Below are 27042 nucleotides of genomic sequence, written 5' to 3'. Positions count from 1 at the left end.
TTATGAGCGTTGGGAAATTTTGGGCCATTATTTCCTTAAATACTCTTTCTGTTCCTTTTCCCTTCTCATATCCTTCTGGAACTCCCATAACCTGTATGTTGGTGTGCTTTGAGTTATTATTCAACTCCCTGAACACCTGTTCAATTTTTCCCATTCTTTTATCTCTTTCTCTTCAATTTCAGTTGTTCTTTCCTCTATGTCACTGATTCTTTCTTCCATGGCTTCAAATCTGCTGTTGTGTGCTTCTGTGTGTTTCCCCCCACAATTATTTATTTATTTGTTAAGCAGTTTTATTGAGATATATTCACATATCATACGATCTGTCTAAAGTGTATAATCAATGGCTTTTTAAAAAAAGATTTATATAATTATTTATTTATTTATTTCCCTCCCCGTTCTCTCCCTGCTGTATTTGTTGTCTGTGTCCATTTGCTGTGTGGTCTTCTGTATCTATTTCTCTTTTTGTCTTCTCTTCTCATTGTGTCTCCTCTAGGATTCACCAGGATTCAATCCTGGGGAAATCTGATGTGGAGGGAGGTCCCCCGTCAGCTGTGCCACCTCAGTTCCTGGTTTCTGCTATACTTCACCTTAATTTTCCCCTTTGCCTCTCTTTTGTTGTATCATCATCTTGCTGCTTGACTCACTTGTGTGGGCACTGGCTTACAGTGCGCGCACTCATGTGGGCACTTGGCTTGCCACCCGGGCACTGGTTCACCATGTAGGCATGCTTTCTCTTCTTCTTTTTCACCAGGAAGCTCCAGGGATCAGACCCGGGTCCTCCCATATAGTAGGTGGAAGCCCTATCACTCGAGTCATAGCTGCTTCCCATCAATGGCTTTTAGTATAATCACAATGTTGTTGTATTCGTGATCATAAAAATTTTTAGAATTATTTCATTACTCCAAAAAGAAAAACTCTGCACCCCTTAGCATCCCTTCCCTAGCCCTACATAACCACTAATCAATTTTCATCTTTATAAATTGATTTATATTTATATTTAATATAAATGGAATCATACAATATGTTATACAATGTATTTAGTTCATAGTAAGGCAATCATACAGTATTTGTCCTTTTGTATTTGGGCTTGCTTCACTCAACATAATGTCCTCCAGGTTCATCCACGTTGTCATATGCTTTATGACTTCATTCGTCTTGCAGCTGTGTAATATTCCATTGTGTGAATAAACCGTGGTTTGTTTATCCATTCATCATCAGTTGATGGACACCTGGATTGTTTCCAACTTTTGGCAATGATGAATAACGCCACCATGAACATCTGTGTGCAGATGTCTATTAGTGTCATTGCTCTCAGTTGTTCTGGGCATATACTCAGTAGTGGTATTGCCAGCTCACATGCCAAATCTATAGTCAACTTCTTTAGGAATGCCAAACAGTCCTCCACAGTGGCTGTACCATTCTGCATTTCCACCAACAGTGAACAAGTGTTCCTGTCTCTCCATATCCTCTCCAACACTTGTAGTTCTCTTTCTTTTTAACAGTGGCCATTCTGATAGGTAGAAATGATGTCTCATTCTAGTTTTCATTTGCATTTCCCTAATCATTAATGATGTTGGACATTCTTTTCATATTTTTTTTGCCATTTGTATTTCCTCTTTGTACAAATGTCTATTTAAGTCTTTTGCCCATATTTTAATCAGGTCATTGGTCTTTCTATTGTTGAGTTGTAACATCTCTTTATATATCATGAGTATTAAACCCTTATCAGACATGTGATTTCCCAATATTTTCTCCCATTGAGTTGGCTGCCTTTTCACCCTTTTGACAAAGTTTTGTGAGGTGCAAAAGTGTTTAATTTTGTGGAGGTCCTATTTTTTTTTTTTTTTTTACTGCACATGATTTGAGTGTAATTTTAGTCTCACTTATTGTGTCTTTCATTCCCATAAGCTCTGTTATTTTTTTATCCAAGATTTCACATTTTTCTTTGTGCGTACTCAGTGTCTTTTTAATGTCTTTTATATCTTTAGCTATGCTGTCCTTCAACTCTATGATTTGATTTAGGAGATTTGTATGAACCTCATTGATTAGCTGTTTCAAGTCCTGTATCTCATCTGGGGATTTGATTTGTTCCTTTGCCTGGGTCTTAGTATGGCTTGTAATTTTTTTGCTGATATCTAGGCATCTGATTCTGATGCTGAGTTTATTCTGGTGTTCAATTTCTCTTTTACCTAGGGATTGACTGTTAAGTAGCTGTGTGCTACCATTGTTCTGTGACTCTTGATTCAACTTGTTCTAGATATTTAGGATTGCCCCTGTCTTACTGTTCAAACTGGGGCTAAGGACCCAGCAATGGAGTGCAGGCCAGTTTCCAAGAGCCTCAGAGAGGGTGGCAGTAAAGGCACCTGCTTGCCTCTTTTATTTAATTATTATTTTTCCTTTTTCATGCACTTTTCTGGTCTGGCCAGCAGATGGTGAGCCTTGACATGTCCCTCAGTTCAGACCCCAGATGCTAGGGGGAAATGCACCCAGTGGGTGGGCAGTGCAGAAGCAATGTCCTGAGGGCTGGCCAAGCCTCACAAACAGACTTTCTCAGAGGCTGGCCTTCCTTGGCCAGTCACGCCCTCCCTCCCTTTGCCTCTTCAGCACCCCCAGCAGTGGGGAGGGTGTTGGAGAAGGCAAATCATCTTTGGCTCCCTGCCAGCTCTCAGGGCAAACAATGTGGTGACCCCACCCAGCCTGGAAGTGTGACCCCTTCAAGGCAGCAGACCCAAATCTGAATTTGCTGTAGGCTGTGCCCCTCCTCTCTCCTTTCCTTGGAGAAGAGGACCCCTGCAACTGGATCTGCAGCCACTGCAGTCTGCAGACTGCTGTTTGCTCTGCAGGTGGGGGGAGGGGCACTCGCTGCTGCTTCTGCAGCTCTGCTCATGGATATATATATATATATAAAATTTTATTTTATTTTTAAAGATTTATTTTTTATTTATTTCTGCCTCCCCTCCCCCATTGTCTGCTCTCTGTGTCCATTCACTGTGTGTTCTTCTGTGTCCACTTGCATTCTTGTCAGCAGCACCAGGAATCTGTGTCTCCTATTGCTGTGTCATCTTGCTGCGTCAGCTCTCCGTGTGTGCGATACCACTCCTGGGCAGGCTGCACTTTTTTCACACTGGGTGGCTCTCCTTTTGGGGTGCACTCCTTGCACGTGGGGCTCCCCTATACGGGGGACACCCCTGTGTGGCATGGCACTCCTTGTGCGCATCAGCACTGGGCGTGGGCCAGCTCCACACGGGTCAAGGAGGCCCGGGGTTTGAACCACGGACCTCCCATGTGGTAGGCAGATGCTCTATCCATTGAGCCAAATCCGCTTTCCTCTGCTCATGGATGTTCAGCCAGCTGAGGCTCCTTTCCTCCGCCCCTCTCTTCTGGGTGGTGGTGGTAGTGGAAGGCTCTGGGTTCTGGGCTTCTAGGTTCTTGGCTTAAGTCACATGAAAGAATTAAAGGCATGCCACAGGGTAGGCAAGGGAGTAAAGAATTTACTAAGAAACAAGAAAAGAGAGAAGTACACAGGCCGAGACAGGGATGGTGGGCCTGCTGCAAGAAGAGTCGCGTCACGCACGTGGGGCCCCACGCCAGGCCTTTTTAAAGCCTTTCTGCCTCCCCTTCCTGATTCTGGGGAGGGGCCCCGGCTGTTTGCTGTTCTGGCTGGTCGCCCCACCGGTTAGCGCTCAGGGGGCCAACGAGGAGGCCTTTGGTTGGAGGTATCAGGGCTTCCCCTTGACCCGGAAAGAGTTCTAAATGGGGCCCGTGGCCAGGGTCTCAGTGAGATCTTTCCGGCTTTGTTGTTTCACGGTGGGGTTTCTGGGCAGGGCCTCAGGGAGCTCTCTGCAGCATCCCAGCTACCTTCCTTCTTTCCCTCTATTAACCTGCCTCAGTGTCACCTTTCCCTGGTGTCCTGAGCCCCAGACCAACCTTCCAGGTGGTCTCCGCCCGTCCTCTAGCTATTCTTCCTGGGAGAGAAGTGATCCTCCAACCTCTCTAATCCCCCATCTTTCCTGTAAAATCATGTCCTTTTAAAAGTCTTCTGTTTTTTTTGAAAAGTGAGTTAATTTTTAAAAAAAAGTATTCAGTAACTTCCAATATAGAGTATGGCAGAAATATGGGAAATTTTGAAAAGGTGATAAATGCTGGTTGAATTTGGGACACATGAAAGCAAGACCCTTTTGGCCCTTCTCTGAGCAAAGCTCCCAGCATGGGTGGGAGCCGAAGGCCCGTGGGGTGATTGCGCCGGTCTCCAGCGCCTCCTTCTAAAGGAGTCCGGAAGATGCTGATATTGCCTGCCGCTCTGGTGCGGTCAAGGAAAGCTGCCCGGAGGAGGCGCTGCTGGGGGGGGGTGTGTCTTGAGGGCAGGGGCAAGGTTGGAGCTGCCGAGGAAGGACGTGAGGGGCATTGCAGGCAGAGGGGACCGTGCAAACCAGGTTTTGAGTGTGTGTATGGGGAGAGGCGCCCAGGGAAAATCCGCCTGGCGGTGTGTGTACAAGGGAGCAGAGGGGCTGGAGGGGGCAGCGCTTTGGGAGACCACGAGGCCTTATGCCAGCACAGTTAGTAATCCTAACAGGAATTCTAGAACATCCGCTTCTGGAGCAACGCAAGGGCCTTCTTAGATTTGTTCATGTGATGACACAGCTGACCTCTTTTACAGGTGGGGAATTTGCAGCTCAGACCGGTCAGGTCACCTGTCTGTGGGAGGCCACACTGCTAGCAAGTAGCAGGACTTTTTTTCATTTCATCTATTTGTTTGAGGTATAATTCATATACCATGAAACACATCCCCTTACCATGTATAATTCATTGGTTTTTAGTATATTCACAAGGTTGTGCAACCATCACCCCTTTCTAATTCTAGAACATTTTCATCACCCCACAAACGAACCCCATTCCCATTAGCAGGGGCTCCCCGTTTCCCTCCCACCCCCAGTCCTGGGTGGAATCATACAGTCCATGGCCTTTTGTGTCTGGCTTCTTTCACTGAGCTTCATGTTTTCAAGATTCTTCCGTGGTGTGACATATATCCTGTATAAGGCTGAATAAGATCTCGTTGTACAGATGTATTATGTTTAGTTTTTCCACTCATCAGCTGACGGATGTTGGGTTGTTTCCACTTTTTGGCTATTACGGATAACGCTGCTGTGAACATTCTCAGACACGTTTTTTTTTGTGTATGAGAATGTTGAGTAGAGTACCTAAGAATAGAGTTGCCATGTCTTAGGGTTGTCTATGTAGCCCCTTTATTTTATTTTATTTTTTAAAAGATTTATATATTTTTATTTCTCTCCCCTTCCCCTCCCTGCCCCGCTGTTGTCTGCTCTCTTGTGTCCACTCACTGTGTGTTCTTCTGTGTCCGCTTGCATTCTCAGCGGCACTGGGAATCTGTGTCTTTTTTTGTTGTGTCATCTTGCTGCATCAGCTCTCCGTGTGTGCGGCTCCACTCCTGGACAGGCTGCGCTTTTTCTCATGAGGTGGCTCTCCTTGCAGGGTGCACTCCTTGCACGTGGGGCTCCCCTACATCGGGGCGCCCCTGCATGGCACGGCACTCCTTGGGTGCGGCAGCGCTGTGCGTAGGCCAGCTCACCACACAGGCCAGGAGGCCCTGGGTTTGAACCCTGAACCTTCTATATGGTAGGCGGATGCTCTTATCAGTTGAGCCACATCCGCTTCCCTGTGTCCCCTTCAGAGGAACTGCCAGACTGTTTTCCAGAGTGGCTGGACATTTTACATTTCCAGCAGCCATGGATAAGTGTTCCGATTTCTACACATCCTCGCCCACACTTGTTACTATCTGTCTTTTTTATTATAACCATCCGGGTGGGTGTGAAGCAGCATCTCATCGTGGATTTGAATTGCATTTCCCAGCAGCCAGGACTTTGAATTTGCAGCTTACCTTCTCGACAGCCCACACTCCCAGCCTAACGTCATCTAAACCAGGGCCCGTGGGGGTAAGGAGTTGGAGAGCACTGAATCGCGGCTGTGTGCTGGATGGAACGGACAGGCTCTGGCAGCTGCTCGGATGTGCTGGAGAAAGAGCTGAGCAGTCAGGGGGCAGCAGGGCTTGAGCCTGCGAGAATTTGGGGGTGGGGGCGGGGAGGGCACGTGCCCAGAACAGCCACCTCCCTCCCCGGGTCCTCACTGGCATACCAGGGCCAGGGCCTCAGGCTTTGTGTAACAGTGGAAGGTCAGCAGCAGAAGCCTTTTAAAACGTCCTTGGGGGAAGCGTACTTGGCCCAGTGGTTAGGGCGTCCGTCTACCTCATGGGAGGTCCTTGGTTCAAACCCCGGGCCTCCTTGACCCGTGTGGAGCTGGCCCATGCGCAGTGCTGATGCGCGCAAGGAGTGCCGTGCCATGCAGGGGTGTCCCCCGCGTAGGGGAGCCCCACGCGCAAGGAGTGTGCCCCGTAAGGAGAGCCGCCCAGCGCGAAAGAAAGTGCAGCCTGCCCAGGAATGGTGCCGCCCACACGGAGAGCTGACACAAAAAGATGACGCAACAAAAAGAAACACAGATTCCCGTGCGGCTGATAAGGATAGAAGCGGACACAGAAGAACACACAGCAAATGGACACAGAGAGCAGACAACTGGGGGCGGGGGCCAGGGGGAAGGGAGAGAAATAAATTTTTAAAAATCAGTATTTAAAAAAAAAAAAAAAGTCCTTGGTCGGGGAGGCGAGTGCCAAGCGGGGTGAGGTGAAGCTGTACCCAGGCCTGCCCCGGAGTCCAAGGTCAAGCTCTAAAGCATGGTCTCTGCCCCACAGGCCCTCTAAAGGCCTTCTGCACCTAGCAGCTTCTTTCCCTGACAATGTGGCTTTCTTTTTGGGTGCCAGGCTCCCCGCTGACCTCCTGGAACGCCAGCTCCTGCCTCATTCCCAGCCCCTGGTGCCCGGGCAGAGCTGGGAGGACCACAGGCGCGCCCTGGTCGGCTGTCAGCTGCCTCCTGATAACGAGCATGTTCTCTGGCTCACGGCTCCTGAGCACTGGCCAAGTGCACTGAGGAGCCCTCCCGCTCAGATGCCTTAAATGCAGGGTCTCCATTAATTTCCACTCGCGCTTCACAGATGAGGAGACCGAGGATCTGAGACGTGAGGGGGCTCTGCGGTCAACGGCATCTGGCCGGCGCTGTGTGGCCCCGGCTCTGGGTGACCCCAGGGCCCTTGTCTCAAGCCACCAGGCCGTACCGGGAGGGTAGCTCATGCAGAAGCCTTCCATTTTAAGGCTTCCTTTGCAGAGAGTATGCTCGGGTTCTAGGCTGCATAGCAAAGGACCGCAAACCTAGCAGCTTCGAACATTTCCACGAGTGTGCTCTCAGCTGGGGGGTCAGAGCTCTGGCTGGGTTCTCACTCAGGACGTCCAAAGCCTGAAGCCGAGGTGTCTGCTGGGCTGAATTCTTGGCTGGAGGTTCAGGGCAAATCAGTCCCATGTGCCTCTAAAACAGGCTGTCATCTGGCGCTGCTCTCAGTCCTAGAGGCCTCCTAGATTCCTGGCTACACCCCCTTGTCCCCCTCCAAGCCAGCAGTGGAGACTCCCACTGAGTGCTGCTCAGGCTTTGAATCCCAGGAAGAGCCCAGTTCTGGCAAAGGGCTCGCCTGATTAGGCCAGGCCCACCCAAGATAAGCTCTCTTCTGCCATATAAATGTGCACACTCACGGGAGTGAGAGCTCATTATATTCACAGGGGAGAGGATTCTGCAGGGGCGAGGGGCACTGGGGGTCGTATTCTGCCTGCCACAGAGGGTCTTTAGGCCCTAATAACAATGGTAATGAAGGCAAACTAGTACTTCCTCTCGTTTGCTTAGAGCTTTGGGTACCAATAAACCTGGAGCCTAACGCTGTGTGACATGTGTTGTAAACCCCCGTTTTACAGCGCAGACAGGTGACTGCTGGGTGAGCCCAGCTGGGGCTGGCCTCCAGGCCTCCGACCCCTGATCCGGGGCCCCTGGCGCCCACAGCACGGGCCTCCCCCTCCTAGAACCCCAGACCTCTTTACCACCCTCGGGAGGGGTGAACCCCGTTTCCAGGCAGCCCAGGTCTCCGGGAGCACGCGGCTGTCAACACCCACACTGGGCCTTTTACAGGAATTGCCCGTGGGCTGAGAGAAACTCACCTCCCGAAGCAGCAAAGCTTAGAAAACCGAGGGGCACCGAATGCAAACAGCCCACGGCAGGAAGCGCCCAGCTCGGTGGGCGTTTGGCCACGGCGGCTGCACACCCGCCAAAGCCAGGGCTCCGCGCTCGCCCGGGGGAAGGCGTCTAGCAGCGGGCACCACTTAACCCGCCTCCACGAACCTTCCAGACTTCTTGCCGGTTACTCCTCCCTTTAATGTTTAAATATGCGCTGGCTCAGGGATCCAGGCAGGCCCTGCCCCGGCTCTGTCCCGAGGTCTTTTGTGTGCGTGTGGTTAAAAGTATATACCCTGACACTTCCCTTTTTAACCACTTTCTCCCCAAGGACTTTTTCGGGTCTTGCTTTATTCCATGCTATTTGTTAATTGTTAAAACCTGCTGCCTTTCCCCCTGCCGTTGCTCCAGTTCCTTCACTTTCCCTAACGTACAGCTGACAAGAGGCTGCCGGGAGCAGACTTTAGGGGACATGTGGGTGAGTCACAGCGAAAGAAGCTGGCTGGTTTAGGCTGAGGGGTCTCCTGGGAGGCGAGTGGGGGTGCCTGCTGACTCGATGGGGTGCTCAAGAGCCGGGCCCAGAAATGGGCCCGAACCGGGCCTCAGGACTCCAAGACTGGCTCAGAGCAGAGGTTCTGGACAGGCTCCACCGCCGCCAGGAGGAACAAACCAACGTGCTCCTTCTCTGTCCTTTTGCTCCAGTTTCCTCCACCAGGGAGGCAGCGTCCGAGTGGCCGGGCTGGGGCCAGCTGCCCCTCAGTTAGGGATGTGGGGCTCTGGGTCACTCCGCTCAAGCTGACAGCTGTGGGTACTCCATAGGAAAAAGGGCACCATTAGAAAGAGAGTGAGCAGAATTGGGGGGAGAGCACATTTAGAACTAAGTTCTAGAGATTCCCATCCTAAAACTTCATCGCCCAACCTCCGCCCAGGGGAATTTGGCTCCAGGTGTGTCCTCCCTCCCTGCCCTCCCCCCTTCTCTAGTTGTCAATCATCTACTCTCAAATTTTGGTGCTCTCTTAGACTGAGTCATCTACTGCCCCCTCCCACATCTTCCCTACGCTTGGGTCTTCCTTTGCTCACCCAGAAACTCATTCAACTGCCACGCCAGGACTCTAACCTTAACAGCCCAAAGCAGCAGAGCGACACGTTATAACTGTAAGGTCATTTCAATGGCCTCCATTTTACAGATAAGGAAACGGAGGCTCAGAGAGAATAAGTGACTTGTCCAAGGCCACACTGCTACAAAAGGGCCAGGGCTTGACTTGAACTTGGGTATTTTGACTTCAGGTCTTCTACTCAGCATCCACTGTGTTGCAGCCTCTCTCTGAATGTGTGTATCTTGGAGGCTATTGGTGTGTTTGCAAAGAGTCCAAACATCTCAGTCCCCAGATGTCATTTTATTTTTTCACATGAACTTGAAATGTAGTACTATCCTTATCCTTATGGGAACTACCTATTCCAGCCATTGTTTTGGTAATATGAGCTTCTATAAAACGAGCCCTAGTTCCCTGATGATTTGCCTTACAAAATTGGAACTGCATTCCCACCAAAATCATTTCCCAGTAGACCCATGTAAGAATGTTTGGCAAAGAAGGAATTAATTGATAAACAGCTTGTAGTACACAAATTGCAGAGTGTCTGCCTGGAATGTTTTGCAACACTTTGGGACTGCAGTTCCAGCTCAAGCTGTTTATTTCAGGCTGTTGAGACACATACGTATCGCGTGTGCTTGGGAATTTCACTGACTTCACGCTGAGATCCAGAATGGACCCCCTCTCTTCCTTTTGTGGATGCTTGAGTGGCGCGCGGGGCAGGGCTGCAGTGCCGGGAGAGACCAGTAGGGATCTCTTTCCAACAGAAAATGGATGTAAGGCTCGAGAGTCTTACAACTCAAGGCTTTGGGTTCTAGAAAACAAGTCCGTTCCTTTGGAAGGAAGTCTCCTCTCCTTAACCATCTGCCATACGGGGGGCTTGCTCAGGGCTCAGAATGGGACGAGAGGAAGTGTGAAAGAATCCGACTTTTCCTGCCCCCGGCAAGCCCTCGAGCTGGGGCCGGGGTGCTGGGGATGGTCCCTCTTTCCAGCAGGCACCAGGGGGGCAGAAGGAAACCATGTTCGTGTCACTGTCGAAAGAAAAACCAGAAGGGCAAGCTGGCTTGATGCGTGTCTTGTAAACTGTTTACCTCTGCAGGCCAGGTGGCTCATCTCTCTTTGGCCCTCGACCTTGTCTCCTGTTAACAGCCTCGATTAGCAAACAAATTCCGCTCCACCGGCTCACGTGCCGGAGCCCCGAGGCATTCCAGGAGAGTGATTCAGCCTCCCAGGCCCGGGCTGAGGCTGCTGGTTAGAAGCTCAGCCAGGCAGGGCCTGGGTTGGACAAGTCGGGTGGGGTGGGGACAGAGCAACCGCAGGGGCGCAGGGACGTGGCTCACACCCGCTGGGCTCCCCAGTGCCCCAGGCCCCCACCTGCCTATGGGTCGGATTGGCCAAGGGCTTTGGGAAGCCCCAAGTCACCCTCGCCTTCCTCTGCCTGTGCTCTGATTGATGTTTGAGGGACAGGAAGGGGGCACGACGGGTGCTTTTGACTTCCTGGGGTGGGTAGGGAGCTCTTGATCGTCCCCAGCCGGGTTTCATCCTTAGGCACCATGGAATGAGGCCTCTCCAGAGTCAGTCCCTCGCAATTTCTGAAAACTTTATAATAAGAGATGCAGAAATACCCAACTGTAAGCTTATAAAAGCTATTGAATATTGTACATGTTAATAGTTAACAAATTAATGCTTTTAACATGTACACACACACAAAGGCAGTAGTTTGTCTGCTCGGGAAACGACTAGAAGGATTGACGTGTTTATTTTAACTGATATGAAACATCACAGTTTTAGTATCATAATAACATCCCTTTAGAGTTTTCAGTAAGAGAACCTGGTACTAGTTCATTTGAAATTAGGTACATGCCACCTGTAATCTGATAGACTTAATTCTGTTTTTGGCCTTTTTTTTTTTTTTAACAGGGTCTTACATGCCAATGGGACAACGTTTAAAAGGTACAAAAGGGAACACAGTGGAAAGGAAGTCTCCCTACTAGCGCTGGCCCTGGCCACCCCATTCTGCTTTCCAGAGGCACCGTCCGGAGATTTAAACGGTTTTAAATGTTCCACAGCAGATAGGACAGGGCCCTGCAGGGCAGCCGATCCGAAGATGAGGGCAGGGTTTTTTTTTTTTTTAAGATTTATTATTATTTTAAAATTTATTTCCCCCTCCTGGCAGTCTGCTCTCTGTGTCCATTCGCCGCGCGTTCTTCTGTGTCTGCTGGTCTCCCTTAGTTGGGTCATCTTGCTGCGCTAGCCTTCTGCAGGCGCAGACCGTCAGCTCTCTGCAGGAGCGGGCCAGCCTGCCTTCACGAGGTGGCCCGGGACGCAAACCCCGGGCCTCCCCTGTGGTAGACGGGAGCCCAATCTATTGAGCCACAGCCGTTTCCCGTGGGCAGGATTAATAAACACTGAGAATCCATCATGTGTCGAAGGTGGCCGCCCAGAAAGGGGACCCGAGCGCTTGCTGGGAGGTCCGACCTCAGGGTGGAGGCACAGCGGGGCCTGTGGCTCGCCACCTACAAGGGGCGTGGTCTCGAGCAGGTGCTTAACTGCTCCCTGCCTCAGGTTCCCCACCTGGAAAATGGGGATGCACGAGTTACTGTCGTACAGTGCTTGGGAGAGGCCTGCCCACGGGAAGGGTGATGGGAGCGTTTGCGCCGATGATTACGTAGAGGTACGGCACAAAGTCTAAAGTCAAGGTCCTGGCCTTGGCTGAGCCTGCACCCCTGAGAGGCGGGGGTGCCTCTGCAGACCCAGCGGCATCGCTCTTCCGGAGCTCATGTGACATGAACGTGGGGACCCGGGGGTGGTGGCTCTTTGTGGGCCTGGGGAGGGGAACGTGTGGCCGCCCCCCCCTCTTCCCTCTGGGGCTGCCTGGGCCACTGGTGCCGTTTTCTCCCCCTGTAAGGTGGGCAGGCGAAACTTTTTGAAAGCCTTTTTCATTCTTCAACCCGAGAAGGAGCCTCGTGGAGGGAGGGGGACGGCTGGGTGGTGGTGTGGGAAGGAGGGGCCGTGGAGTGGGGCTGAATCGCCACCGACCTGGATTCAACTCCCAGAGCCCCCAGCCCTCAGCAGCCGCGGGTCTGTCAGCAAGTCACTTCCCTCTCCGACCATTAAATGAGATAAGCCAGAAAAGCTGCCTGGCCCCGGCACTGGTGTGTGGTGGGCGCTCAGTAAATATGTGTTGAACGTGGCTTGTGCTGAGTGTTCTTATCACTCCAGGCTGGCCCTGCTGGGGATAAGGAGGTCGGCTCTGGCTGGGGCGGGCAGACCCAGAACACACGAGGAGGCAGCGCCACGGCAGGGGGTGCCACAGGATGAGGGAGAAAATAAACCAGAGGGAGGGGAGAGAGGGCTCCTCGGGTGGAAGGGCGGGGACGTGTTTATTTTAGAATAAGAAGCACATGCAGGGAAGCGGATGTGGCTCAAGCAATTGTGCTCCCATCTCCCATATAGGAGGTCCAGGGTTAGATGCCCGGGGCCTCCTGGTGAAGGCAGGCTGGCCCACGCGGAGTGCCGACCTGCGCAGAGTACCGCCCCGCGCAGGAGTGCTGGCCCACACGGAGAGCTGGCGCAGCACGATGACGCAACAAAAAGGGACACAGAGAAGAGATAATAAAAGGCATGGCAGATCAGGGACCTGGGGTGGTACAAGAGAATGATCGCCTCTCTCCCATGGGGAGAAATCTTTAAAAATAAAAAAAGAGCACATGCACAGGGCATCATCAGGTTTGTTACCAAAGATATAAAGTGAAGAGTAACCCCTGAGGTTCTAGAACAGGTGAGAGTCATCAGAGCAGTGGTCCCCTCTGTGAGGTATAGGTGGGGGGCTGGTAGGGGTAAGGATTGCCTGGAAAAGGGCAAAGGGAAGTTTCTGGGGTGATGGAAATTTCTAGATCATGTTTTGGGTGGTGGTTACACAGGTGTGTACATTTGTGAAAACTTTTTTTTCAAAGTGTACAATCAATTTTATTTTTTTTAATTTTAAATGCTTTATTTTTAAAATTTATATATTTTTAATTCATTTTTTAATACATTAAAAAAATAAGAGGTCCCCATGTATCCCCCACCCCCCTTACCCCACTACTCCCCCCATAGCAACATTCTCCTCCATCATCGTGACACATTCATTGCATTTGGTGAGTACATCTCTGAGCATCTGCACCTCATGGTCAATGGTCCACACCATAGCCCACACTCTCCCACATTCCATCCAGTGGGCCATGGGAGGACATACAATGTCCGGTAACTGTCCCTGGAGCACCACCCAGGACAACTCCAAGTCCCGAAAACGCCTCCACATCTCATCTCTTCCTCCCATTCCCCACACCCAGCAGCCACCATGGCCACTTTTTCCACACCAATGCCACATTTTCTTCTATTACTAATCACAATAGTTCATGAATAGAATATCAGTAAGTCCACTCTAATACATATTCTATTCCTCCACCCTGTGGACCTTGGATTGGTTGTGTCCACTCCACATCTATGTCAAGAGGGGGGTGAAAACAGTTTAAACTATCAACTTTAAATCTGTATTTTACTGCACATAACTTATACCTCAATATTGGAGTTAATAGTTAAAATAACATAGACTCTCTCTCTTTGCGGCTCCCCCAGGCATTCAGCTCCTCTTTGCAGAGGCAATCCCATTTCTGGTTTCTTTTGTGCTCCTCACCAATTCAGCAACATATATTCCTTGTCACGACATACACAGCTGGCACCTTTTTAACAGCTGTATACTATTTCACTGGGTGGCTGGGGGAACTAGCCCCTCACTGCTGGTCATTTAGGTTGCTCTAGTCTTACACTATTATGGTCTGTGCTGCAATGAACAATCTTACATGTGTGTCACTTTGCAGACTTGGGCTTGTGTCTGTAGGGTGAATTTCAGAAAATGGAAATTGCTAGGCTAAAGGAAATGGGCCTTTACATTTTTGATAGATTTATGTTTCCACATTCACACCAACAGCAGGGCTATATACACTTGTGCAGAGGGGTTCCTCTCAGTAAGATTTTTAACGCTGAGACCTGGATCATGAGAAGGAGCTTGTAAGGGGCAGATCCTGGGAAAGAGCTCCCAGGCAGAGAGAGGACCAGTGCAAGTCCCCGCGTGGTCGGTGAGGGGAGGAGCAGTGCAAGTCCCCGCGTGGTCGGTGAGGGGAGGAGCAGTGCAAGTCCCCGCGTGGTCGGCGTGGGTCAGCACAGCCCTGGAGGTCTACGACAGAGGACGCTGTGGTGAGAAGGGAGGACCAAGGAACAGGCAGGGCCAGCTCATTCAGGGCCTGATTTTGTTCTAAGAGCTCCGAGAAGCCACCCATCCGAGTGGGGTATAATTCAATAAAATTTTTAATTTGTATTGAGGTAACATATATATATATATATATAGCACTAAATGTCCCATTTTAACCACTACCATGTGTACAATTCAGTGGCATTAATTACTTTCACAATATTGTGCTTCCAACACCACCTTCCATTACAAAAATTTTCATTCCCCCAAACAAATTCTGTACCCACCCCCTTCCCCCAGCCTCTGGTCACTTGCAATCCCTGCTCTATCTCTATGAACTGGTGTATTCCAGATATTTCACATTAGTGAAAACGTACAGCATCTGTCCTGCTGCGTCTGACTCACAGCCATGGCTCAATGTGATGTCTTCAGGGTCCGTCCTCGTGGATGCGTTTCTCTTTGTGGCTGAAGCTCTTCCCTCGTGTGGCTGGCTAGACCACACGCTCTTCATCCATTCACTCGGGGATGGACACTTAGGTCGCTTCCACCTTTTGGCGTTGTAAATAGTGTTCTGTGGGCATTGGGGTCTTGAGGTGCGTTTCTAAAAAGATCCCTCTGGCCTGGGCAGGCAGGTGATGGCACAACACTTAGAAGGTACAAAAGGGCCTTGTCCCCAGGTGGCGGTGAGAAGGGAGTGGAAAGGAGGGGTATTTCTGAGAAGCAGGGTGGATGGTGAAACCTCTTGCCCGAGGCCTTCTGCGGAGGAGAGGAAGACAAAGCCCTTGAGCTCTTCACAGCCTGGCTGGGAAGACAGAAGTCTCACCCTGGAAAGCAGATTTCAGGCTCAAAAGATTAGAAACTTAATCGCAGGGGTGGAGAAAGCAGATTCCAAAATCTAAGACATGAAGGAAAAAATATCGACAGATTTGGTCACATAAATATTTGAGGTTTTTTTTTTGGAGGTACTGGGGGTTGAACTCAGGACCTCAAAATTGGGAAGCAGGCACTCAACCACTGAGCTAACATCTGCTCCCAACTGAGGCTTCTATCACACACGCACATACACCATTGAGAAGGAGTTAAAAGGTGAGTGACCAGCTGGGAGAAAACAGAGAAAGGGTTGCCATTAGAAACAGCTCCCAGAAATCATTAAGATAAAGACATCAAAAAGAATGTAAATTGGCAAGTCCCAGAAGAGGAAATTCTAAAAGACAATAAACATATGGAGACTATACTTAATCTCATTAGGAATGGGGGGGTGGCAAATGAAAACAAGCCCCGCCCCAGCAGGAGCGGCACCCACCACACCGCCGGGTGCGGCAGGGCAGGGTGGGGGCGGGCCCGCTTCCTGCAGAAGTTGCGGAGGGGACCCGGCATCAGCAAATGTGGGGCCAGGGCGGCCGGCGAGGGGCGTGTGGGCTTGGACGGGAAGGCCATCCACAGAGGGATGGTGGGGGATCTGGCGGTCGCAGGGCAGCACCTGCCACCCCCGTGCGCACTGGCAGCAGAGGCCCTGGTGTTAGGCTGCCTGGGTGCGAACCCGCTGCTCTCATGTCCTGGTCCCCCCCCCCCCCCCCGGGGGGCAGAAAAGGGACAGTAGAGGACCTACCGCACTGTCACACTGTCACGGGGTGAACGAGGAGACGTGACCAAGCGCAGGGCCTGGCTCTCCCATCTCAGCTTGGCGGGTTCTGGTGGCTTTTGCGATTTGTCGCTGGGAGCAGAGGAGCGAGAAAGGCTGGGAGGGTTTGGGCTGCTGGACCTGCAGGACGAAGTGCTCGGGCGGGGAGAGGGGGGCCGCAGAGCCGGGGGGCTGCAAGAGGATCACGACGACTTTTTGGGGGCAGACAGCTGTGGCCGGCGGGACGGGGCTGGGAGAGGGTGGAGGGCAGGGCCTCTGAGGACTACGTGGGTGTCTTACTCCGTAAAGAATAGAATTTACACTATGACTCTTGGTGTAAAGATGAGTATATTACTATTATGCATTAAACATTATTTTCTACCTAAAAGTTCATGTTTTTGACTTCTGGTTTTAAAAGTAATTAAAACGTTTTTGTGGCCCCCTGGCTCTGAGCCCCTGTGTCTAATGAAGTTGGCCCAGGAAAGGAGCTGAGATGTCCTTCCTGAGACAGGAGTGGACAGTGGCATTCTTTATCATTTTGACTGCTTGTAGAGGGGTGCTGCCCCGGTGTGAAGCCACGTGTGTTTGTGTGTGTCCCTGAAGGTTACACAGAGTGAGGGGTTGCTCTGTTCAGTGACCAGTGGCAGCTGAGGGCCTGGGCTGCGAGTTCAGCCCGTTTTGTATTTTTTATCCTCCTCCCCCCCACCGGCTTGCAGCGTTTTGCTTGCTGTCTGCTCTCTGTGTCCATTTGCTGTGTGCTCTTCTGTGTTTTCTTTGCTTGTTTCCCTTTTTTTTTTTTTTTGGTTGCTTCCTGAGTCGGCTCTCTGCAGCATGCGGGTGAGCCTGCCTTCAGAAGGAGACCCCGGGACGCGAACCCAGGGCCTCCCATATGGTAGGCAGGAGCCCAACTGATTGAGCCACAGCCGCTTCCCAACCCGTCTGGTTTTGAACCTAAACCCCACCTGTGGTGGACTGACCCACACCAGTGTGTGCTCATCACCTGCCAGTTCTTTTGCATAAAGACCCGATCAGTAGGTGGCCCTGGACCCGCTCTCTCCCCTACAGCCTCGCTACCAGGGGTGGGTTCCAGTGAGAGCAGGTCTCCCCACAACTCTGCTGTTACTTGGCTACAGCAAACAGGCCCCAAGAGAAAGGCCCCCTGTTCTCCAAGTTCAAGCCCTTGCTCTCAGGCCTCCAGGTTCTCCAACAAGCTCTGTGTGGACAGAGTCCCTCGGAGGCAAATTCGTCAATGTCCTGTGCAGATGAGTGTGTGTAAACGAGTGTGCAGTGGGGCGTGGCCAAGGCCAAGTGGGAGCTGTAGACCCAGAGCTGCCCCCGAACCCAGCCGGCTGCTCGGCCCGCAGAGTCTCGCACCCTCTGTACGTGGGGGAGAAGATGCTGGAATAATATTTGTAGTCAAAATGAACACTGCTCCTTTCACCCACGCAGAATTCCTCTCATGCGGGTTTGAAGAGCCGCCCTTAGCCGTTCTCGCCCCGGGAGGGGGTGGGGTGGAGACGATTCTGTCCGTCCCCGCCCCCCCCCCCCCCCCCCCCCCCGCCGCGGGGGCAGCTATTTTGGTTGTCAGGATGAGGACAGGGGGTACCCTGACATTACAGCACAGCCCCGACCCCAAAAAATGACCCAGCCCCGAAGGCCAATAGTGTCGAGGCTGAGGACACCTCCCTGAACCGACTTTGGGGTGACAGGTCCTACCTGGGGTCCTTCCTGTGTGGCTGGGTGTACACGCACCTGCGTTGCACGGCCATATGCAGCCACTTGAAGGTGAAGTCCCGGGGAAGTGGACGTGGCCCAGTGGATAGGGTGTCCGTCTACTACATGGGAGGGCCGCGGTTCAAACCCCTTGACCCGTGTGGAGCTGGCCCACGCGCAGTGCTAGAGCCGCCCAGTGTGAGAGAAAGTGCAGCCTGCGCAGGAGTGGCACCGCACACACAGAGAGCTGACACAGCAAGATGATGCAACAAAAAAAGGCACAGATTCCTGGTGCCGCTGATAAGGATAGAAGTGGTCACAGAAGAACACAGTGAATGGACACAGAGAGCAGACAACTTGGGGGGGTTGTGGGGGAGGCGGGAGAAAAAATAAATAAATAAACCTTTAAAGAAAAATAAGAGGTGAAGTCCTGAAGCTCTAACAGTGCCACTTACTCTTCCGGCCGCAGCACCTCTGTGCGCCTCCGTTTCTTGGTCTGTCCGATGGGGGTGGTCCTAGCGCTGGCCCTGGGGGTGGGCTCAGGACAGGCCCAAGGCCAGACTCCTGTGTACCAGGAAGGACAGTTTGTCGCTGGTAAACGGGGAGCGAGTTGTAAGAATCAAACAAGTTCGCAGAGCAAGGCCTGGCCCAGCGTACACGCTAGCTCAGCGCTGGTTATCCGTACTGCTACCTGCTCTTGACAGAGCGCTGGCTGGCCCGGGACAGCGACAGCTACCTGGCCCCTCTCCTCCCGGCAGGTGCCCGGGGCCGTGAGGACTTCTTCTGCAGCCCCTCCCTCTCTGGCTCTTGCTGCAGTTAGCTCACAGTAGGTTGGCTCAAAGGGAAGGCAACACAAAACTTTGTGAAATAAAAGAATAGAGACATGCAAGAGAGGTGATAAAACAGGGACCAGGGGACTCACAGCTTCTGGAACTGAGAGCCTCGACCCTAGTTTCCACATTGCATTTATTGGGAAACCTAACGAGCAGCTGTTTGGTATTATAACTGCAACATCATCTATAATAGGGAACAACTGCAACATCTACAATAGAACAGGTGTAACATTTACAATAAGGAACAGGTAAGCCAGTTTCCCACAACAGGCTCTCACTTCATCTCAGCCCCCCTTCCCTGTTCCCATCTGTATCCCTGGATCCCACAGGGTCCCTGGAACCTGCAAGAGGGAATTCAGGGAAGTGGATGTGGCTCAACTGATAGAGCATCTGCCTACCACATGGGAGGTCCAGGGTTCAAACCTGGGGCCTCCTGACCCATGTGATGAGCTGGCCCATGCGCAATGCTGATGCGTACAAGGAGTGCCATGTCACGCAGGGGTGTCTCCCGTATATGTGGGAGCCCCACACATAAGGAGTGCACCCCACAAGGAGAGCCGCCCCACGCAAAAAAAGTGCCGCCTGCCCAGGAGTGGCACCGCTTACACGGAGAGCTGACACAGCAAGATGATGCAACAAAAAGAAACACAGATTCCTGTGCCACCTGACGAGAATGCAAGTGGACACGGAAGAACACACAGCGAATGGACACAGAGAACAGACATTGGGGGGGGAGGCGAGAAATAAATAAAAATAAATCTTTAAAAAAGAAGAGGGAATTCAGAAGCTCCCCCAGTGCTTTCCAGAGGCTGGGCTTCCGCTCCCCTCCCCCCGTCTTTGTTCTCTGCCATCTCTGGACAGGTCCAAGCTACCTGCCTGCCTTGTACCCCCACCCCTACACCCGCCCAGGGTGCCACAGGAGGCTCCCCCAATGAGGTTGGTCAGTGACCCTTGGGAGACTCCCGTGAGGGCTGATGGGAGTTGTGTGGGGGTGACGGGGCAGTGATGGGGCCTTTTAAATGAAATCACCGCTGGATATTTCATCAAAATCCGTGAGTCACTGCTACTTCCTAAAGCCCCAGTGGAGTTAGCTGGGAGTGTAGATGATGCTTGTGGGCCTTGAAAAGCTACTTTTTCTTAAAAGAGGTAAGTTTGTCCTCTGACCCCAGGGTCAAACTGAAAAGCAGTGCTCTCTACCCTGGAGAATGTGCGAGACAGCTTCGTGGCTTAATTACTGTGCGGCTGCAGACAATTTAATTCATCTCTCTGAGCTTCAGTTTGTTTTCTTCAAAATAACATTTTTTTTTTCTAATTATGGAGGAATGCATGCGCATCAGAGAACGTTTGGAAGGAGATGAAATGAAATCGTATTGTGGATAGTTTTACACCTTGTTTTTATTTTTTTGTTTTTCTTCTTTCGAGGTACTGGGGGCCGGAGATTGAACCCCAGACATCAGAAGTGGGAAGCCAGCACTCAACTAATGAGGCACATCAGCTCCCCTGAGTTGGTTTTATCGTTTGCTTGTTGTTTGTTTTTTTGTTTTTAGGAGGCACCAGGGACCGAAACTGGGACCTCCTATGTGGGAAGCAGGTGCTCAGCCACTTGAGCCACATCTGCTCCTACATCTTGCTTTTTTTACTCAAAATCTTACTTTGAGCATTTCTGCTGTGAGGCTGTGCCATGGGTCCTAAACCTTTGGTCCTGTAAGGTGGTGCCCTGGGTGTAACCTGTGAAATGGGCACACATAGGTGGGCCACGAGGTCCCTGGGACAGCCTACCCGTCTGCCCCCATGACCCACTCTTAAGGGGTCCGTGGGGCCTGTGTTTGAGCAGGACATTGATAACTCCCGGGCTGCCTGCCCTGGGCAGGGGGGACACGAGGGCTGTTGACTGTGTGATCAGCGCGCAGTGGGGGCTTTCTATTACACAGATCCCGAATCCATGCCTGCTGTTTGCCCTGCAGTCCTGGGGGACAGTGGGGCTTCCTCAAGGAGACACTTGTTCTCTTATACCAAACGCCACGACTCTCTGCTCACCTGGCGCTCTGCCCGTGAGGCCAGTCCAGCCGTCTGCAGAGGCTCACCTGGGGCATCCCTTGTCTGTCTCCAGGGCTTAGTCCCAGGTGGTCTCAGGGACAGCAGGACCCGGCTATGCGGGCTGCCATGAGGGTGGGCTCCCACCTGCTCTACCTAAGCCAGGTTTCCTTGAAACGTGTCACGCTCGTCATTTAAAAATAGAACAAAACAAACACTATATCACCCAGAAAACAGTTTGTTCAAAACGGAAGCTTACCTTGAAACTCAATAAAATAAAATGTTTATACTTTTTAATGTAACATTTTGTGTGATTTATGTATCTTTAAAAAAAAAGATTAAAAATTCAGAATGGAAGTTTGTGGGAAAAAACTTGAATGCGTATGGCAAGTAGTAGAAGGTATTATGGTAGCATTAAGGAAGGGAATGTGTTCTGTGAAGTTGGAATTTGTCTGGAGATGAAGCAACTATATGTGGTTATGAATAAGCAAAAGAAGTTTGCAGAAGCATTGTTTAAATTGAAATCTTGAAATGGTTAATTCCAGGAAGTCATTATTAAACAGAAACTGAATTAATGATAATAATAAAAAGCAGCTTCATAACAGAAAAATAAAAAAATAAAATAAAATGCAGGGTTTCGCTCATCGTCCTGCCGGCCCCCGGCTCTGAGCGGCAGGCTTGCTGTGTCCCTGGTAGCTGTGGAGAGTGGGTGGCAGCAGGAGGGACTTCCCGAATGAGCCCTGGGACCCGTGTGTCCCTCACCGGCCTCCAGGGCCTGCGCCCGGGCAGCCCTGAATTCTACCCCAAACTCCCTGTTTTGTAGCCAGGGAAACGGGCTGGGGTGCGGGGGCTGCTTGTCCACGGTCACGTGGCAGCCGACACCTCATTCCCGTGCTTCTGGGGGCTGCCTGGAGAAAACCCGGCTCAGGAGGGGCTGTGCGGAGGTGACACCAAGCATCAGAAAGCGCAGGGAGGGGGACGGGCACCGAGCAGGGCCAAAGGGGCTCTGCAGGCAGGGGCGTCGGTGCTCCCGCTCGACTGTCCCTCTCTGAGTCCTGCTAAAGGGGAAGGAAGGCCACCCTCAAAAGACTCAGCTTGCAGGTGGGGAAGCCAGAGCGGGGTGAGGGCCAGGGTGCCCACGGCAGAAGCCCAGGGCAAATTGGCTTAGGCATAACAGGTGTCCACGTTTTCCCATAAACAATCTGGCTTGGCCCAGGACATGCAGGCCAGAGGGGCCAAGGCCACTCCGGGGTGACCACTCCAAGCCTGGGGACAGGGGCACAGTGTTCAATCACTCGTTCACTGCTCACTGAGACGCAGCCTTCTTGGGCCCAAGGGGCAGTAGCTGTTATTGAATGAGTGAATGGGCTCCATTCCCAAAGAGCAGAGGGGCCTGGCAGGCGTGTCCTGTCTACCCCTCCCTGGCTGCAGGTTGCACCCCCCGACCAGGTCAGGCTCCACCTCTGAACCATCCGTAGTTCCTCCAGCCAGTCCTGGCTCTCTCCCCTCTGAGCCTTTGCACATGCTGTTCGTAACACCTGGCACACTCTTCCACCCCTTCCCCACTCTCTGTCCGGCCAATTCCTCCTGCTGCGTTAGATTTCAGCCTAAATGCCACTTCCTCCTGGAAGTTCTCCGCAGTCCCTCCCCTTGGCTGGGCTCGGGGCCCCTGTCTGCTCCCACAGGCCTCGGTTTGCTCCCTGTCATGGTTCTGGCATAGCCTGGTGAACAAGACGGAGGAAGACCCTGCCCCGTGGAGCAGAGAATCCTAGAGGGACGTGGACAGTTAACAGCAGCCGGGTGGGTGAGCAAGATGACGCAGGGCGGCGAGCCTTCTCGGAAGGACCGGAAGCGGGGCAGGAGCCGGGCTGCTCTAGCCAGGGTGGTCAGAGCGGGCACCCTGGGGAGCTGGGAGGAGCGGCCCGGGAGCGGGGAGTGGGCTCCAGGCTGAGGGCAGGGGCGCAGAGAGGAGCCCGTGCGCAGCCTGGCGGCGTCTGGTGGCCTGGTGGCGGTGGATTCGTCCCCTGGCCCTGACTTCCACCCCTGGTCATCCGGGCAGGTCGAGCCCCCCGGTGACCAGATGAGGGAGATGGATTCCGAGCCGCCCACGGGGCCGACAGCCCCCTCCCCAGAGCAGCCTCCTCGGGCCACCCGTCCCTCTCATGCCCCGTCCTGGGCTGTTTGGCCATTTCCTTTTGTGCCAACCCAAAGGAGCTATTTTGGAAAGTCCTATAAGCAAAATAAGCCCCGGCTGGCATTTGAGCGGATAAAAAGGAGCGCTAAGTGAGGGATTCAGGCCTAAAAGCTGCCCTGCCCGGAACTCCCGGGACGTTAAATTTAGAAGCGTCACCTCTAAATGAGGTGAAATTGCAGGTTCCCTCGGGCCGGCGGGAGGAGGGGACGCAGGTCCGGGCTGCAGCAGTGAGCAGGCCAGATTCAGCGGGAGTGGGCGCCAGCTGCCTCCAGCCGCGCCCGGGCCGCGGCCCCAGAGTGCGGGAGCAGCCGGCGGAGAAGCCCCTTCAGCTGCGGCGAGCGCGGCCCGGGGTGCCAGGCCGGGGAGAGCGGCGAGGGACTCAGGAGCGGAAGGGGCGCCCCGCCTGCCACCGAAGGTTTGGGAACCGCGTGGCTTCTGTCCCTCCCTCCTCTGCCCTGCAGAGTGCCGGCTACCAGGGCCACCCTGAACCCCCCCGAGGGTCCTCCCGGCTACCTGTTGCCTCCCCCAGAGACTTTCCAGACCTGCCTGCAATCCGGCAGCTAGAGGGTTAATCCTGGCACCTCGGGGAGCAGGAGGGTGGGGTCTGCTTTCTCCCGGGTGGCCAGTACCCCTGCTGGGCCAGCGATTAAGCGTGATGAATGTCACCCTGGGTCCCAGGTGACAGGCGTGCCCGGGGGGGGGGGGGGGGGGGGGGCTTGGCAGGAGCTGCCTGCGGAGACTCCCGACATTCGAGATTCGGGAGGCTCAGCCCGCCAGCCCATCCCCGGGCCCCCTGGGAAACCCAGCTGGGTCAGGTTGCAATATGGGCCAGGAGGGGGCAGTGCTGGGCAGGCATGGCTCTGCCGGGCAGCTGAGGTACCCAGAAGCAGGGCCAGTCCCAAAGGGCCTGCAGGGCTGGCTCCCATGCCCTGCAGCCGGCAGGGGGCACGGCTCAAGCTTTCTCAGCCATCCCCACCCCGCTACGTTTCTAGCTTGGCGGGTGTCTCCACTCTGGGGCCCTTCCCTCCCCACCCCGCTGCTGGGCCTGGCAAGTGTAACCTAGCATTACGTGACCAGGCTGCCGAGTCCAACCTGCCCGGGGTTAAATCCCAGCTCTATTTCTTCCGTGTGTCCTTGGGTGAGTCATTTCCACATCCTGAGCCTCAGCTTCTTTATCTGCAAAATGAGGCTAATAATAGTACCCGCCTGATAGGATGTTGGGGGAATTATCTGAGAGGTGAAGCCCTCAGAGCAGGTAGCAGGCCGAGTGCCGGCTACCCAGGCATCAGGGGCAGGACTACCCACCACTGGTCAAGAGATGCTGCTTCTGCAAATGCGGTTTTATTGGAACACGGCCATGCCCGTTCCCTTGCATGTTGTCTGTGTCTAAAACAGTATACAGTTCAGTGGTTGCAGCAGGGAACGCATGGCCTGCAAAGCAAAAAATAGCTACGATCTGGCCCTTTACAGAAAACAGCTGTGGGACCCTGCTGAGGAGAACAGCACGTGTGGCTGGGGGTGATGATTCCACTGCCTGCATTCTGGGCTGTGTTTTTTTTTAAAGGAGGTACCAGGGATTGAACTGGAAACCTCCTGTATGTGAAGCACTGAGCTACGTCTGCTCTGCAGGCTCAGCCTTTTATTCCTTGTTCTCCCATTTCGAAAAGACATGTTGTGACTCTTCCATGCCACACGGAAGAACGCACCTGGTCCTGTCCCCGGAGAGCCCCCTCCTGAGTGGGGGAGACAGCTCGTCCTTCACAGCCCAGTGTCACTAGAGTGAGGGAGGCAGGGGGCTGTGGGAGCCCAGGGGAGGCACCCGGCACAGCCTGGCCGGCTTCCCGGGGGAGATGGCACCTGGGCTACGGCGTGGAAGGTGAGGCGGGCTTTGCCAGGAAGTCAGTCCCCTGTGGCAGCTGGCGGGGAGGAAAGAGCCAGACCTCAGTTTGAAAGTGAGGGTCCCTGGGGCAGCCTCCTGCCCCCTCAGAGCCTCTTTGCTCCTCGAGAAGTGGGGTCACTGGACCTCTTAGGGTGGTCGTGAGTGACAAATCCCCGGGCAGGTCCTGGCACCTCGCAGGTCTGCACCAAACCTTCATTCCCCACGTCACCCTCTCCCCAGGGAAGGTGGGGGGTGTTTTTCGTGAACATCCTGGACTGGCGGGGAGAGGGGCTGTCAACAATTGTCCTTTGCTCTTACCCTGAAGTGGGGTGACCTGGATGAAGCTCAAGGAATGTCCCAGAAGGCAGCTGAAGGGGGTGGGCTGGGAGGGGGACAGCCCCCAGCACCGAGCACCTCCACTCTGTCTCCTTCTGGGCTGGCCCCAGAACCCACGTCCCCACGGCCCACCCTCCTGGCCCCCCACGCCCTCGTGGGGCGCGCATGGCGAACGTTAAACGGCCAGCGGCGGAAAGTCCTGCTCCGCGGCGCTGCCAGTTTCCAGGGGGCGCCTCCTCCTACCTGATGTCGGCGGGCTCGCCAAATTCCTAAAGCACGAACGCTGGGTTGGAAGCCGGTGCAAGCCGGTCGGGCTCCGGGGGGGGCCTCCTGGTGGGGCCGGGCACGCCCCCAGAGGGCTGGACCCCCCACCTCAGCATGGCCACGGGCGGTCCCGAGCTGGCACCAGACACACCGCTTCCAAGTCGGGGGTCCCTGGGCTAGCACGGTCACCTCTCTGGGCCTCAGTTTCCTCATCCCTCATGCCAGGCCAGCGGACGCTCCCGCTCAGGGCAGTAAGTGTCACCTACACAGGGGTTAGCGCAGGGTGGCTGATAACAAGCCCCCGTAATGGGAGCCTCCAGTACCCACCATCTCCCCGCTGCTCCTGGCCCAGGGCTTACCCGCAGGGGGCACTCACACATGTCCGTGTAGCTCAGCTCAAAGCCACCTGAGTCCCCTCCAGGGCCGCGTGCTCTGAGAACAGCCTGTCCACGCCGTCTCCCCCACTCCTCCCAACAAGCTCCTTTTCAGAATCTGCCCTTCGCAGGTGTGACCACTGCGGCCTGGAGCGGGGGCGCTCAGCCGGGAGGCTTTGCTTCCAGGGCTCCCTTGTGTGCTGTGATTGGAAGGAGTGGAAAATAGGGGAGGATGGCAGGAGGGGGCTGCACCGATCTGCCAGGGGCCGACTGAAACCACAAAGTGGGAGCGGGCACTGGGTGGGTGTGGATGGACGGAGAAAGCTGTTCTGGGCCGAGGCCTCGAGATACTGGAAAGCAGGGGTCTCACCAAGCGGGACGATGAGGGCGCTGGTGGAGTGGACTTTCTTTGTAGGGCCTGGGCACCGCCCTGGCTGAGGAGCAAGGTATGAAACTGTAGCAGGAGAGATTTGGGTTAGATAGGGAGGAGAACTTTCCTACTGCCTGTGCAGGAAGACGCTGGACTGTAGAAGGGATGTGGTGGCATTTTTCCCATCTCGAGGCGGTTTGGAAAAAGGAGAAGGCAGCCGGAGTTGCGGGCTGGCCTCATTGTAGCCTGGACCGAAGACACGGCGGCGGGTCAGGGGCGGCCGGCAGCCCTGGAAGCCAGCAGTCTGGCCTCACAGCTTTGTTCCCTCACTCCAAAACCCTCCCATGGTTCCCGCTTGCCTTTGGCCAATGGCGAGGACAAAGCCTTCCCTGGTGACCACCTTGCCCATTCATCGAGCCACTTCCCAGCCCACCGACCTCTGTTTCGTGATGACGTCATATCCACTTGTGATATCATGAGTCTCAGCGCATGCTGTGCCCCCTGCCTCGGATGCCCTTCCCTCCACCCACCTGGCTGACCCTCCTCAGCCTCCATCACATCTCCTGGTGGCCTCCTCCGTCGCGGGCACTCAAGTCTTCCTGTTCTAATTGCCCAGGGTGTGGAGAGCTGCATCCCGGCGTCTGGACCGGAAGCCACCAAGGCAGGGACTTTTCCTGTCTCGCTCAGTGTGTCTCGCACATAGTAGGTGCTCATTGAGGCGGGAGCCTGAAGGAACCAAGAGGGTCACGGGCAGAGAGGAGGAGCTGGCGGGAGGTGAGGAGAGCCAGGGTTCAGGGCTCCCCGCCTCTGGTGCTGAAGGAGGAGCATTGCTCAGGCCTGAGGAACCTGAGAGCCATTAAGAATGTGGGGCGGCGGACTTGGCCCAGTGGTTAGGGCGTCCGTCTACCTCATGGGAGGTCCGCGGTTCAAACCCCGGGCCTCCTTGACCCGTGTGGAGCTGACCCATGCGCAGTGCTGATGC

The 27042-nt window shown here is 53.7% G+C and overlaps 1 protein-coding gene across 1 annotated transcript in view; it reads left to right on the top strand.

Annotated features, from left to right (window-relative positions):
• Positions 1-27042, top strand: part of RIPOR3 (RIPOR family member 3) — a 100230-nt gene that overhangs the window by 33809 nt on the left and 39379 nt on the right. The window lies entirely within an intron of this gene.

The sequence above is a fragment of the Dasypus novemcinctus genome, chromosome 24, assembly GCF_030445035.2.
Source record: "Dasypus novemcinctus isolate mDasNov1 chromosome 24, mDasNov1.1.hap2, whole genome shotgun sequence".
Lineage (NCBI taxonomy): Eukaryota > Metazoa > Chordata > Mammalia > Cingulata > Dasypodidae > Dasypus > Dasypus novemcinctus.
This window is presented reverse-complemented; position numbering and strand designations above follow the sequence as displayed.